We start from the raw sequence: 16,329 nt of genomic DNA, 5'->3' as shown, positions 1-16,329 counted from the left end.
CAGCAAACTGCAAGAGCCAATCAAGGCAGCCATGCCTGTTCCTGGGCCAGAGGAGGCCTCCTCTGCCAGCCGCCCCAGCAGCAGCAGCAGCATCACTGGAAGAATCTAGGCAGGCCCCACAAGTGGAGGAAGAGAAACGCTGCTTCAGCCTCAGAAAGGAATATTGGGGTCCATAATTAGGAGGGGGAAGTGTCAGAGTCTGAGGAAGATGTGGAAGAGCACCAGTGACAATTTGCTTTTGGGCAGTGTCAAGAGTCCCTGGCTGCAGGGAGTCTGTGTTAGGCCCAATTGTGCAGATCAGTTCTGGCTGAAAAAGGTGGCAAAGGAAGCTCTGTGCTTATGTGACCATGCTAAAGTAGTCCTTGATTCAGTAAAGGGGAGACTATCAGATTTCTAAGGAAAGCTCCTTTTAAAGAGAGACTGAACACCAGATCTGGTTTTAAATACTATGCATGTAACATTTATTCTATGATATAAAGAATACAGAAGTATAAGAATACAGGTTCAACAATCATCAGCAACAATATTAAGAAACCTCATTCACGCTTGCATTCATGCAACACTCATACTCACAACCAGTAGAACCTTTCGATGATCCATCGGGACTGTGGGTGACCAGTAGCAGCACTGTTCTGACACACAGGCTAGCTGGAAAGCCCAGTCATTTAATAACTTTAAGTTGTTGCTCTCAGCTTAGTCCAACTGGATCGAACAGTGAACTCCTCTGAGCAGAGCTGACACACAGAATGTGCTGGTCCTTATCTCGAACACACGCACTCTCATCACACTCCACTCACTCTCTGGATGATACAGTGTGGGCTTATCTTATCTGTTATGTTCCATTCTTCAACCACTCCCAGCCTCTCAGTTTTCTCATTCTGGTCAGTCCCATCATGCTTTTTCATTCTTCATTTTCTTCTGGGTCTTAGGCCTTCGGGAACCCATGCACACTGTGACACTTATGCAAGGGGGGAAGCAGAGAACCCCCTGAGTTCCTCCTTCTTCCAGGCTGACAGAGATGCAGGTCATGAGTGGGTTGAGGGAGGAAGCCACTTTTGAGCAGGGAGGGGCAGCAGTCAGACTGCAGGTTTGAAGTGATTTGGTGGGAAAGGCCCGACAACCTCCAAGCCCCTTCATGGCCCTGGGCTCCACTGCCCAGGTCCTATGCCAGGCCATCAGGGGCTCAGAGGGAAGGAGCCCAGGGCCCGATCAAGAGCATCCTTGATTAGTAAAGGGACACATTGATTGGTGGAAACCAACATGAACTGATCAAGGACAAGTTCTGCCAGACTCACTTGATTTCATTTTTGATTGGGTAACTGTGGACTTTCTGCTGTCAGTGCTTGGCTGCCTGCTCAGGTTCACAGCAGTGCAGAGAGGAAGATCTGAAGGAGCCAGGAGAGCAGAGGAGGAGCAGGGAACCAGGAGAGGAAATTCAGCAAGAGGAGCTCCTCAGGATGCCCGACATTCCAAATGCAACTGGTCCTGATAGGTAACAGAAGAGGGTACTCAGGAATGGGCAGGGGTGCTCTCACATCCTTTGGCTTGCATTTTGGAGGCCTCATGGGAATCAGCAGCAGTATTGGAGGATGGAAGGGTGGTGTCAGTGGTCCCAATCCTCAAAAAGGGTAGCATAGCCAACAAGGAAAATTCCTGGCTCTATGGGAGTTGGTGCACCCACAAATGGAGAACTGTGTGCATTCTGGGCTCCACATTGTAATAGAGGCAAAGCAAGGAAAGAATCAGTTCAGTGCAGGGTCACAAGGATGGCATCTGGATTGGCAGTGGGGAAGGGGGCTGCAATTTGAGATGCAATTGAGGGAGCTGGTTCCTTTCAGCCTGAAGATGAGGAGACTCTGGGGGGATCTCTTAGTGACATACAGGTATGTGAAGAGGTGTCAGACAGTAGAGGGCAGTGACTGTTCCCCCCTGTGGTGCAGGAGAGAATGTGGTCCAGTACGAGAATCTGCCAGAACTGGGTTTCAGACTGGATGTCAGGAAATAGTTCCTGAAAGTTAGGGGGTGGAGATATGGAATGGGCTTCAATATGAGGTGGTGGGTGCCCAATTAGTGGGGGTATTCCAGGAAAGATAGGACAAGTACATGCAGAGTATTACATGAGCTTAGCCGGCTAGAGCCCAGAGTCAGACAAGATGGCCTGGAAGGTCACTGCTGGCTCAGTATATTTCCATGTTTCTGTGGTGTCCCTTGACTTCTGCATAGTTTTTGACCTAGTGTACCAGGATATCCTGGCGATGTAACTGATTAGGAGAGGTAGCTGTGGGGTTCATTCCTGGGCTCACTGCTCTTCAGCATTTGTATTAATGACTCAGACCAAGAGGCACGGACATTGCTTCTTAAATTTACAGATTACTCAAAATTGGGCACCCCCAAAGTCAGACAAAGATCAATGAGATTTTGAGATCTGGATGGAAAGCAATGGAATGAAATCCTTAAGGATAAATATCAAGTTCTGCACCTAGGGTAAAGAAACCTAATGCAGAATTACCAGACAGGTGGTCCTTGGCTTAGCACTGCTACAAATTAGAAAGTTCCAGGAAATGAAGTCAGAAGAATTCCTGCTGCATCAGATGCCCTACTCTGTTTTTGCTGTTAGATGCTCCTTCGTATTCAGGTCAGGTCACAGTAGGATAATGTAGCACTTGGGCATGAATATGCAGCCCAGCACCAGGGACCAAGATGGAGAAGATCTGCACGACCACCATGTACTTGTCCCTCATGAGTTAATACTGAGGGAGCTGGGATTTTGGGATGTTTCAGCCTGGAGGGGAGGAGACTCTGAGGGGATCCTGTAGTGACCTGCAAGTATGTGGAGGGGTGTCCCATAGTACAGGGTTCTGACTTGTTCTCCCCTGTGGCGGAAAAAAAGGCATGGTCAAACGGAGCAAATCTTGAGGATCAGGGTTTCAGGGTGGATGCCAGGAAGGATTTATAGACAGTCAGGACCCCGAGGGTATGGAATGGGCTTCCCTGGGAGGTGGTTGAGGCCCCATCGGTGAGAGTGTTCAAGGACAGACATGAACATGGTGGGCTTGTTGTCAGCAGAGCTGGCTGGAGCCAGGGGTCAGACCATAGGGCCCAGGAGGCCCCATCTGACTTGTTACTGTCTATGTTTCTATACTGTCACACAGCATAAGCTCTTCTTGTACATGAAGTCATTATTAATGAATCAATAGCAACAAGCATGCCCCATCATTTGCTGATACCTTTGAATGCCTGATTTTGTCCTGAAAACACCAGAAGAAGTGAGCTGGGCTGGACAGTGGCCAGTGAACTGTAGGTGGGTGCCTACCTGCAGGACATTAAGGTTTTGACACTAAAGGAGCTGAAAGAACAAGCCTCCCTGGGGACCCTCCTCTTCTGCAAGCCTAGAACCCTCCAAATTGGAAGCCATCATGCTCTGGGGGGGGGGGAGGGCAGGAATTCTGCCTTTTCACCCTCATGAGGGGAAGAAATGGTTCCAGTACTCCCATCCAATCCATCCTCACAGCCAGGTACCATGGAACCCCCTCCTTTGCTGCACAGAGGCTCCTGCCCACACCCTCCTTTTCACTGGCACCGAGAAGAAGTCATCTTGGGCAAAGCATTCAAAGTCCTGGTGATGCACCTTCTTGTGAGAGGACACATGTTTCAGAAGAAGAGGGGAGGGGAGGGGAGGGGCTCTGGGGCTCTTTTCTACCAGTTCTCCCTGAAACTTGAGGGTCTTCTGGACCCATGCTGCCCCCTTTTTCTGCACAAGATACCCCACTCCCAGGATGCGAGACAATCCTAGATGGGGGAGATTGATTTGCCACCCTGCTGGAATGATGAGGGGCAGAAAGGAGTCCCTCTGTTAAGGCCCCTCCCCACATCCTCCTTCCAGCCAGCCCCCTCTGCATCTGGGGTCTTCTGCTTCCCTCCCTCCCTGGGGACCAGGGGTGGCCCCAACAGCAGCACCAGCATTGCTGGAAGAATCCAGGCAGGATTACTCATTTCCCTTTGCGAGGGATGCATCCCAGGCCTGGTGTCCACCAGAATGTCTTCCTGCCAAGTGGAGGTGACAAGTGGAGGGTGGGAGGGAGGGGAGGCTACCTCCCATGGAAGTCCAGGCCAAAGCTTAGGGCTCCTAACTGTCAGGAAGAACTTCCAAGTATCCAACTTGAATTGAACTTGAATTTTGGTTCCCTGCACTTGGCTCCATTGGAAGATTTCCTGCCCTCCTCCTCAGGGGAAAAGAGGTCTTGAATCCAGATCCTCCTCTCCAGGTTCCAGCTCCCTCAGTCTCACCTCATTTGGCTTATACTGCATTCTGGCCATCACCCTCTGGCCCTTCACCACACTGACTCTAACCTGGCTATATCTTTCCTCTAATGTGGAGGCAGCACTGAACAAAATACTGCAGTTGTGGGCACAAGTTGTAATTTTGTAGAGGGGCACTTATACCTCCCTCAATCTAGAAGCCCTGCTTATGGCTGCACATCTAAGTGGCCACAACATGGTAGCAGGCAGTGCAGATGCAAAAGAAACTTGCCCAACTGTGGAAGTGGGACGGAGGGAACAACAGGATGGCATTCAATACAGAGAAGTCCAAGGTCTTGCACTTGGGACCCAGAAGCAGTTGGCACAGATACAGGATGGGGTACATGTGACAGGAGAATGGGAACTTGTGAAAGGGACCTTGGGGTACTTGTCGAGAGCAGGCTAAACAATATCCAGCAGTGACACATGGCAGTTAAGGCAAACACCACCCTGGTCAGAAGGATGGTCAGAAGGATGGAAGCTGGACTGCAGGGAATTCCATTTGGGATGAAATTGCGGGAGCTGGGACTTTTCAGCCAGCAGAAGAGGAAAACGCAAGGGGCTCTTTGGGCACACATGGGTATGTGAAAGGTCATGACCTGTTCTTCTTCTGGGGTGGAGAAAAGAACAAGGGCCAAAGGGCAACGTACAAGGAACAAGGATTAAGGTTGGATGTCAGGAAGAAGTTCCTGGCAGTGAGGATCCAGAGGGAGGAAGTGGAGTGTGTCCTATCTTTGAGGGTGTTTAAGGAAAGATTTAAAAAATCACATGCTGGCTATTACACAAGAGGAGCCAGCTGGAGCCAGAGGTCAGATGAGGTGTCCTTGGAGACCCTTTCTGACTTATTGTGCTTCCATAGTTTAACTTGACTTCTGCAGTGGTTCTGATATACTATCCTGGGACAATCTGATGAGGAAAATGATGAGGAGAGATAACTGCAGGGCTCAGTCTGAGGCTCAGTGCACTTCAACATTTTTATGAATGACTCAGACCAGGAGGAACTAGGAATGCTTATTAAATGTGCAGGTGATTCACAATTTGGCAGGATAGCTAGAACCCCTGAGGACAGATATATTTTAATGTGTTTTGACCAGCTTGAAGAGCTGGACTGAAAGCAACAAAATGAAGTCAGCAGGGATAAATATCAACATTTGCACCGAGGAAAAATAAAAATATGCAGAGCTACCAGACGGGAGGTATGTGGCTCGGCACTGCCACAGGTGATAGATGTCTGGGAAGAGAATGCAAAAGAAGTTGTGCTGCCTCAGACACTCTGCTTTGTTTTTGCTGTGAGATGCTCCTTTGTATTTAAGTCAGGCCTCACTAGAATAATGTAGCACTTGGGGAGGAAGATGCAGCCCAGCAGCCCAGCGCTGGAAGCAAAGATGGAGAAGACCTGTACAGCCACCATATACTTTCCCTTTGTGCTCAGGTAGGTGGGCACGAAGGAGACCCAGACACTGCAGAAGACCAGCATGCTGAAGGTGATCAGCTTGGCCTCGTTGAAGGCCCCAGTTTCCTGGCCAGGAAGGCCACCATGAAGCAGATGGTGGCCAGGAAGCCCATGTAGCCGAGGGAAGAGTAGAACATGGCCACAGAGCCTTCGTTGCACTGCAGAATGATTTGTCCTGCCTGGGAGTGCATGTCAGAGTCAGGGAAGGGGGGAGAGGTGGCCAGCCAGATGGTGCAGAGGAGCACCTGGACACTGGAACAGGAGATGCCAATGGAGCTGGCCAAACTCCTCCCAAGCAATCCTCTCATCCTGTTGCCTGGCTTTGTGGCCAGGAAGGCTAGCACCACAGTGATCGTTTTGGCCAAGAGAGAAGAGACAGCCATGGAGAAGATGATGCTGAAGGCTGTTTGTCGGAGGAGGCAGGTCACTTCTGTTGGTTGACCAATAAAGAGGAAGGAGGAAAAAAAGGAGAGCAGGAGGGAGATGAGGAGGATGTAGGAGAGGTTCCGGTTGTTGGCTTTGACGATTGGGGTTTCCAGGAATTTAATGAAGATTCCCAGCACAAATCCTGTGGATAGGGATAAGAATAGGCCCAAGCAAGCCAGGCTGATCCCCAGAGGTTCTTCATAGGTGAGGAAGGTGATGTCCTTGGGGATGCATCCATTTTGGTCCTTGTTTGGGTGCTGATCTTCTGGGCACCTTCGGCACTGCTCTGCATCTGCAAGGAACAAAAGTGACACTTCCCTGCCACAGCAATGAGCAATGCTTTCATCAGGGAGGGTTCTCTGCTTGTATGGCAGGAACTTGTCTTCATTTTTCCACATCTGCCAAAGTGTAGCTGCCCAGTCATTTATTAACTCAGCTACCCATGGTCCTTCCCCTGCACCCCACAAAACATTCACTGGGGCCTCTCCCTTACCCCTGAATGCAGCTGTGCAGTTCTTTCCAACACTGGCTGCTGGAGAAGGTAAGGAGAGGGATGAAGCGATCAGAGCCTCTCGACCTCCAGGCAGCATTAAGGGGCCATAGGAACATATCTCACAGGCTGGATGTGATGCTGATCATGCTGCCACTACTGTGAGAGGTTTGGCTGCTGGGCAGGACAGAGGTGGATGGATCGAACTTTTCCCCTGTGGAACACATCTGAGAAGATCCATATGGGCTGGTACCCAGCCAGCTAAATGTGTAGATTATCGTATACCAAATCTTTTTTTTTCTTTTCTTTTTTTTTTTGCTTTGTGATACTTTCAGCCAATCCAAGATCCTTGGCAACATGGCAGCCCAAAAAAGTGGTGAAAATATTCAGTGTTCCCCTACTGGCTTTGGTCTTATCAGAAATAGTGGCAATGAAAATGCTGCTGGGGCTTCTTCAGAGAAGGGCTGTGCTGTCATCCTCGTCTATGAATGGCCCTTTCTCCCTGAAGTGAAGCATTTCTCATGTTGAGACATTTCCTGGTGAGCCCTTCCCTCCCATACCTGTGAATTCAGCTACTACCTGCTGGTCAGAAGGACCTGTCCCTGAACCAATTTAGCAAGGTAAAATGTGCAATTCCTGCACGGCAAGAGCAGCACTTTTCCACTGCTTCTGTGACTGCTGCAAGGTGGGACTCAGGAAGGGATCCCTGTTTGGAGGTGCATTCAGTAAAGCCTTCCAGGGACAGTCTGGGTGGAGCCGCTCCCTCCCCACAGGGTCTGCCTTTTCACCTTCCTGGGCAGAGAAGGTCCCTTCTGGGCAGGGGGTGCAGGCATAGCAGCAGAGGAGCTCTCCTTCCTGAACCACCTTGACAGATCCTGGGTGACAGCTCTCCACGCACCTGGAGCGAGGTAGGGGCTGAGTGAGAAGAAAAGAGCCATTGACACAATCTCTTAGGGCCAGTTTGGCTACAGGAATTAGAGAGCTGGAAAAGACACCCAGGGTGGGTGAGAGCACAGTCTCATCAAATGCTCTGCAGATGTTCAGCTCTCAAGAGGTGGTTCCTACCTTCTTGATCTGCTTGGGCCATTCAGCAGCATCCTCCTTGATGGTGATTTTGAGGTCTCCCAATCCCCGTCTTTCCAAGCTGCCAATTTTCTCTCTGAGCACAGACCTATTGGGAAACACCACCCAGTGCAGAATATCGAAGTCAGCAATCAGTTCCCCGTTCTTGTCCCAGTACATCCCATCAATGAGGGAAGCATTATAAAACTGGGGATCCCTCAGGAAAGGGTGAAGCTAGAAGGGCAGAAGAAGCACATCCTGTTAGTGCTCAGCAAACCACACTCAGTGCTTGTCTCATCCTTGACTCTTCCTGACCACCAGCTGTGTCGGACTCATGGTGCTGCCTGGGTGTCCTCCACCTTCGCAGGGCCAGCACCTGTCACCAAGCATAGTCAAAAAGGAAAGCACTCCCAGTACACTACCTGGGCTCATTCCAGCTGGCCCATTGTTAAAAGACCACCTAGTATGAATAGAGCCCCTTCCCATGAGCCGGTCATGCACCAATGCAAGATCCTTTGCTGTGCACTCTCTCACTGGTGTCGGGGGAGACATAAGCGAAGGCCACAGCCTTCCCCCCAGCTGTATGTGTTCCGGAGGAACACAGAGGGAGCTGGTGGGGAGTTACTGAGCATATGTCCACGGAGGAGACAGGGAGCAGATGGGAAGGCAGCAAGTGGGCTGCCTCCAGTAGGAGACCAAGGAGTGTGAGCACCTGAGAATGGAATGGAATGAAATCTATGGAATGCGCTCCCCAGAGAGGTCTGCCTGGTGCTGTCGTTATTTGTTTTTTGGCATCAGATGAAGACCTTTTTATTCAAACATTATTTTAATTGTTAATATTATTTATTTATTTATTTATTTATTTATTTATTTATTTGGCCAGGTTGACTCAAATTATATTGTTTTTATATTGGCTTTATTTATTTCTTATTGTGAGCTGCCCCGAAGCTTTGGCGAATGGGGTGGCATAGAAGCTTCCTAAATAAATAAAGAAATAAATAAGAAAAGCCTCACTGGATCCAACCAAAGTCAAAGTTTGTCCAGCACTCAGTGGCAGGACAGCTGCCAGGATGGGTTCACCAGCTCACCCCCATACAGGTCCTCGGCCAGTGGGACATGCAGGCATGATGGTGCCTGAGGAGGAGGGAGTGCCTGACACCTCTGGGAGTGGGCCAGTGAGGGCACGGGAACTGGGCCAGGTTGAACAATACAATCATAGAATAGAAAAGTTAGAAGGGACCATGAAGGCCATCGAGTCCAACCCCCTGCTTTTTCAGGACACAAAGTTACACCATCACACTCAGAGGGCTCTCCAGTTTCTTTCTGAATGCCTCCAGTGTCAGAGAGCCCATCACCTCTCCAGACAGCTGGTTTCTCTGTCGTATTGCTCTAACTGCAAGGACACTTTTCCTGGTGTCCAGCCTGAATCTGGATTGCTGCAACTTGACTTGATCATTCCGTGTCCTACATTCTGGCATCAGCAAGAAGAGATCTCCACCTACCCTTTGAGGTACTTCTAGAGGAATATCATGACCCCCTCAGTCTTCTCTTTGCAAGGCTAATCATGCCTAGTTCCCTTAGTCTCTCCTCATAGGGCAGTGATTCTTGGCCAGGGCCAGGTGCGCTGAGCCCTGGGGGACCAGTGGCAAAAGCAAGAAGGGGACCAGCACAGGGAGCTTGTGATGGGGGCATGCCAAGCTCAGATGCAGAACAGGGACTATTCTTTCAGAAGCTCCCATGTGGAACCCTTAATATCTCCAGCCATGGGGATGAGGTACCTCCTCATTCCACATTGACATATTCAGCCTTTTCTCAATTGGTTTTCATTCCTGTCTTTGCAAATTAATCACTGAAGATGAACACATGTGCACAAGGGTGTATCAGCATTCATGCAAATCAGTACAAACATCCCCTGAGCAATGAAAGAATCTGCTATTTGACTGAATCCAAGTAACTCACATAAGACTGGTCTGCTGCAGAATCTGAAGGCCATATTCAGAGAAATCCACTTTCATTAGACACAGAGAATCACAGAATGGGAGAGATGGAAGGGGCCCAATGGCCACCAGTCCACCCACTGCTCAGGGCAGAACTCCAAATCACACTATCTCTGGCAGAGGGCTGCCCAGCTGCCTCTTGAATGCCTCCGGGAGACTGGGGTTGGAGAGCACACAGCCTCCCAAGGGCATTGGCTCCAAAATTGAACCTCTAACAAGCAGGCAGGTTTTTATGGCATCCAGCAATCTGAGTCTGAGATGCCATGTCCTGCACTCTGGGATGCCTGAGCAGACAGTCTGTCCTCCTCTGGGTGACAGCCTTGGAAATCTGCTGCAGGGTCTCTGGCTTCCACATGCCCCAACAGGACAAGCAAGACCCCTTTCCTGAGCCCATGTGCAAAATACTGGGTAGGAGAGACAGCTGGTCTCTCTCTCGAGGGCAGCTTCCAATGTTCACCACAGGGGTGCACTAGAAACACACAACCCTTTGCTTGCTGCAGCTGGGAGCCTTTCTCAGAGTCCATCTGAAGGATGCATGTAGCAGGACAGACAAACTGATAGATAGGTTCAGCAAGGAGATGTGTGACACAGAGGGAATACCTGCCAGGGCTGCAGCCTCCAAGTGCCTGGCCTGCCTCCACCTTTCTGCCTCCTCTTCCTACTGAATGTGGACACAGCAGCAGCATGCAGGGCCTGGGTCACAGCCAGGATGCCATTGTAAATAAGGTGGCTGTCTAGAGACAGAATCCTCTCCATCTGCTCTTCTGAAAGGGCCTCCCAATTCTCTCTCTCACTGCATCTTAACCGGCTTTTTACAGACAAGGAAAGTTTGGAATTAGAGCACTGAAACGCTTTCCGCATGAACCTCTCAATAAAGAAGTTGAGCTTCCAAAAGGAGCGATCAATTGCTTTCCTCTCTTTTTTCTGGATAAGGAAGGAAAATATGCCATGGATGTACTTTGAAGGTGTGCGAGTCACCAGTTCCACGGAGAAGTCCCACACAGTCGTGGTGATCCACACTTTCCCTTTTGGGGATGGTCTAAGGTGATCACTATAGTATTGTACAATATACATGCCTGCTATGAAGAAACTCGTCTCTGCACAGTAAACATAAACATTGGCTTCTCCTGATGTGTGAAACCAGGCTTGGTGGAGCTTCACGTCGCCCGTGTACAAGCCTAAGATGTTTTTTGTGAAGACAACACAAATGCCACTCCTGGTGAACTCCACAATGAAACCTCTCATGCAGCTTTCTCCATAGTCACTGACTGCTGCAGCCAGGCCTACCAGTGTCCACCGAAAATGCCGTAGCAGCCTGGCAATCCCCTGGTACTGGGTTGGCTCCTTGGGAACCATAGAGTAGGAAAAGGGGAACTGGGTCTTATCATTCAGGATGTGAGAAATAAATGCATAGCTGACCTGGTGGGGAAAAAAGACAGCAGAACTGTGTTTTGCCTCCAGTTAGAGCTGAAAGCTTGCTCATCCCCCTTTTAAGGCCATCCAAGGTGGGAGCCCATTCTGCACATTATGGGGGTGAAAGCAAACCATGTGCTGAGTGCCCAAGTCCTTTCCCTTGGAAGACCACTTCTGCAGTGTGATGACCACACAATTCTGCCTGTCCATCCCTCCCTTTTTCTCTTAGAATGCCGTGAGGAAAAGGAGGCCCAACCTGCAGCCCTAAGGACATTGGCACGACAGTAATTCCTGTGAAGCTGCCAAAATCTTAATGCCAGGTAGCTCCCCAGGACATGGCAAAGTGGCTGGGGACCACCCGCCTCAGTCCTCACCTGTGGGATTTTGTAGAGCCCCATCATGTCTGAAATCTGCATGGAGACTACTGAGTCAGAACCCTCCAGGACAGCCATGGGGGGGCTCTGTCCCCCACAGCTGTAGTTGGGCACTCTGGCCTGCCCTGGAGAAAGCACATCCAGCAGCGTGTCCGAAGTCAGCCTTGCATCAAAACAGTTGTCGTGAATGCTGTAGCCGTGGGAAAGGTTGGACAGGAGCCTGGGGTTCTCGTTCACCTTTTGAACAGCAAACAGGTAGGACAAGATGTGCCAATAGTTTGTACCTGTATCCCTGCAAACACATACCACACAATCACATATACTGATCAGAGACTTTTCAGCTTAGAACAAAGGTGATGAAGGGAAAGGTCATATAACAAGACCTGTGAGAGGTTTACAGGAAATCCCTGGAGGACTAAGGACAGAGTACGCCTGGCTGCACACGTGGAACCAATATGCAGGATCCCCATGTCACTGCACCTTCTGCCTCAATTCCTGACAGCTGAGACATGCAGATACACTGCTGGTGGTATTGGAGGCTCGTCCCGTGGAAGGAGCCATTTCAGTTATAATCTTCCTGTGCATGCCCCCATGGCAGAAAAGAACAATATTATCTGGTTATTCATGACTCAGCTTCCTAAATGGACTTGTCAGCTGCAGCTCATGATGCAGCAACATTGGTGAAGATTTCTGCCAGGATGGGCACCAGACATCCATCCAGATAAAAATGCACTTGCAAGAGCAAGTGAGGAAAGGCTTCCTGGGCCTTGTATTCTGACCCCCAGCTCCAACCAGCTTCGCTCATGACATGCCTACCATGTGCATGTCCAGCTGTCCACCAAGCATCCCCGGCATTCAGGGAGAAGTGTCTAGTTCTGGGGAAAGGAAATAAGCGAAATGTGGAGAAGTCAGTTCTGTTGCCACTACATGGCTTACCAGGAAGGAATCTTGCTGGGGGGAGGGGCACTAAAAAGTTCTGAATCACGAATGTCCATAATTGTTGCAGAGATGACCCCACCAATCAGGGGGTCTCCTGTCCTGTGATAGCTGGATGGGTTTGCTGTAAGCTTGCCCAAGGTTAGGGGGCACTTGGCCACCAGCCTTCCCCAGGTTTCCTGGGGCTGCAGCAGCAGCAGAAGTAGCAGCAGCCATGGCACCTGCAGGGCCATCCTGCCCCCCTGGCTCAGCACCCGTCCCCCTTCTGCAAGGCTGAAGTTGAGGTGGAAGTGTCTGAGCCCCTTGCTATGCTGTGACTCCGTGGTTGTTCCGCTGGAGGAAGAGCCTGACCAGGCCGAGCTTCTCTTCTGAAGGGATGGAGGAGGGAAGCCACACATCCTGCAAGCCTCTACTTACGTTGTCACCCTTCTGGCTCCTGCACACAAAGACATCTGCCCCTGCTGCTCCAGAATCCTTTCTTTGTGTCAAAGACCCCTGGGAATTTTCTTGAGCCCTGGAAAGAGGAGGACGAGGGAGCCACTGGAGTTGCGATAATTGCTGGGTGGGAAGTTCCTTGGCTCTGGAATTCCCCGGCTCCCTGGGCAGCTTCATGCACAGACAGAGAAACACACCAGCACAAATTCCCTCGTGGAGCTCCCATCTTTGTGGAGAATTGATTAGGTTTTTTCAGAAGGCATGTTCGCAAGACGTGGCTCTGGACTCCCTTCAGGAAATGAGCTTTTATGGGTCAGAGAAGTCAGGGCAGCTGAGGGTCCAGGGAAACAGTCTCATGGTGAAGGTCCCTGAATGCACAACCTAGTGCACCTTCCAAATGTGTTGGTCAGCAAGTCCCATCACGGCCAGCCCACTTGGCTGCTCATCCATCCAACAATTCTGCTGAGCACCCCACCAACTTGGGTGGCTACTGAGGGGCTTCCTGCCCACTGCCCAGAAATCTTCCCTGCTGTGCTGCTGGGGGTTGCCTTGGAAGTGGCATCGCTTTCCTGAAACATAGAAACATAGAAACAGAGCGAGTCAGAAGGGGCCTTCTGGGCCATCTAGCCTGACCCCTGGCTTCAGCCAGCTCCGCTCATGACATGCCATGCCTATCATGTGCATGTCTAGCCTATCCTTGAACACCATCACTGCATCATGTCGTTGCAAAGAACGGGAACACTGAATGCACTGGACTGAGCTTTATGGAATGGGAAAGGGAGAGAAATGCGCAGCATGGCGTGCAAATTAGGATGTGACAAGTACCTCTCAGTTTCCATTCCTGAAAGATGGGGAGGACACACCTGGGCTGAAGTGCCTCTCTTCTGAAAATTGTCCCATTCTGAGGCCCACTGGGGATGTGAACAGCCAGGTGATGTCAAAGAGCCAGGTGGAGTTGGACTGTGTTAAGTCCATCAAGGGACATGTGTTAGATGTAGATCCAATGCCAGTGACCCTCTTGGATCAGGGCTGCTGTAACCAGGACCATGGACAGGTCAGTGTGGGTGTTGCTGGCTGGCACCACCTCCAGGAGACACATAGGCAAGGAATTGTCTCAGCAGGGAACCCCAGCCAGCTGAAGCCTTGGCAGGCACAACCAGCTCCACTTCTAGAGGATATGACAAATTGTGCCTGATTTTGCTGGCCGGGATTTCATATGCAGGTATGCCTTGTCGAATCCATTGCCACCAGGTTTTCTGCTTAGCTGCATCCATTCTAAGGAATTTGTCCTGGTGAATCCAGGGTATTTTCAGGGCCAGCCTGCCGGACTGCCACTAACCTAGTCCATGGAGCCATGCAGGTTATGGATGCATCCACCGTGTGTGGTTGGATTCACATGTAAAATATTGGAGGACACCTTCTAGTTGCAGGGGCCTATATTTGCAGGCTGGTGCACAAGAGACAAAGGCCAGGCTTTCGTGGCCTTTAAGGTCCTCCCATGATCTCCCCTGAATCAATCGCTATCCTTCCCTAACCAAATACCTCCCCCCCACATGCACACCCAACCAATGGGGCAGAAAGATGCCAATTCCATGAGAAATGCAGGGAAACAGCTCCCGTAAATCCTGTCTGTGGATAAGATCAAGTAGAAAAATGTTATGGCTCTCCATGGGCTCTTTCTGACAAGCTCTGTAATATCTAGCAATCCTTAGCCTACTTGGGGAAACCAGCAGGCCTCAGAGGCTGGGCCAGCAGTGGAAGAAGTGGCTGAAAAGCATCTCAGGTGAGATGCAGGCAGGAGGTGTCATTGTTCCGGGAATCACAGCATAGCTGAAATATTAGTGGGAAACTAGCTTAAGGCCAAATCCAGTCTTGACCACATGGAAATCTCCAATTAATGGTGAGGAATCAGCGTGACAGGGTGTCCCTAGCTGGAACACCCTCGGAAGGCCCGACTCACTGGAGTAGTCAGTCCTGCTAGGGGAAGTCAAGGGCAGATGATGATGAGGAAAGCCCCCAATTTCAATCACAAAATCCTCCTGGGGCTCAGCAGTGTTGCCTCCAGTTCTGAAATTCCCTTCAGTGCTTGAAGCATTGAGCTTTCAAGTGCCTGATGCCCAGTGGGCAAGGTGGACAAGTGGTGAGCACAAGTGCAAGGGCTGGCTGTGCACAGGGAGCAGCTTCCTTTTGAGACAGCCCTCTGAGGGCCTCCCCCAAGTCAGCGCAAGACAAACGGAGTGCCTGGAGTGACTCGCTCATGAGGAGAGTGTAAGGGTCAGCACGTGGGTGGCAGCTGGGAGAGGCAGAATACTCAACCAGGGTGCTGGTGTGGGACCAGGTCCTGCTGCTTAGTACGGCTGGAGGCTGGCGGCAGGGTCAGCAGTCCAGGGGCAGACTCAAGGCAGCAGGCAGGCCACAATTATACAGCCAAGAGAAAAAGCACAGTCCAGAAAGAGTCCAGGGGCCTGATGCCAGGGAAGCAGTCACGCAAGAGTGGTCAGGACTAGAAGGGGCTGCAATGGGGCAGGAACAACTGGGGCAAGTAAGAACACACAGGAGTAGGGCAGGAGCAGCCTAGGACAAGCAGAATCAAAGAGGAGCTAGGCAGGAACAGACTGGAAGAAGTCAGGGACTAACCAGAACATGGCAGGGTCAACTGGAGCAAGCAAGGACAGAAGGAGCAGGACTGGAGTGACCAGGACTGCTTGACTTGTTTGGAAAAGGGCAGTTGTGCCAGAAGGACTTCTATGCTGGTCTCCAGGCCCTGCAGTTGCACTGCATAATTGCTCTTCAGTTGCTCCCTGCAAGATCCTGTAAGGGTGCTCCTGGTTTTGCTGGATTTTGCGGGGTCGCAGGCCCTGATCCTGACAGAGAGGCTGGGGGAATTCAGGAAGGAGAAAACTCACAGAAACTGGAGGCTGCCCAACCAGAGCTCCAGTGCCCCAAACACCTTGTGTGGAAGGCAGGCTGCTTGAAGGAGGCTGGCTGAAAATGCCTGAATGGGATGGTGTAAATCAGTGGCCTGAAATAGCGGGAAGGTGGCCCCAAGGGACTTCCTGGCCCCTTCCAGCTCTCCTAGTCAATGATTAAATGAAAGGGCATTGTGGCAGAGAGGACCCCGCTGAGGAGGTGGTCTTCTTGCCTGCTGTAAATCCATGGGTGTCTTGTGCCCCCTCCCAAGTCAATGGGCACAGGTCTGGCAGTGCCCACAGGTGGCCTGTGGCAGGAGCAGCAACAGGGCCACTCCACTGCCAAAATGTGCAACTGAGCCAGCTGGAAGGAGGAGGAAGGAGAGCCAAAGTTCTCTTGCATGACTTAGGCTTCTCTGGATGAGTCCTGACCACTGCAGCCGTGTCTCAAAGGGGGTGATGAATCACAAAATCCAACATCTCTCCCCACTCATTCTGAGCAGCCCACGACTGATTCCAATGCACCGTACTAAGT

At 50.8% G+C, this 16,329-nt stretch overlaps 1 pseudogene; it reads right to left on the bottom strand.

Annotated features, from left to right (window-relative positions):
* Positions 1-5,608: 5,608 nt before the first annotated feature.
* LOC123023270 lies at positions 5,609-12,509 on the bottom strand (annotated as a pseudogene).
* Positions 12,510-16,329: the final 3,820 nt, after the last annotated feature.

Source organism: Varanus komodoensis, unplaced genomic scaffold, assembly GCF_004798865.1.
Source record: "Varanus komodoensis strain SLA01 unplaced genomic scaffold, ASM479886v1 scaffold202, whole genome shotgun sequence".
Taxonomy (NCBI): Eukaryota; Metazoa; Chordata; class Lepidosauria; order Squamata; family Varanidae; genus Varanus; species Varanus komodoensis.
This window is presented reverse-complemented; position numbering and strand designations above follow the sequence as displayed.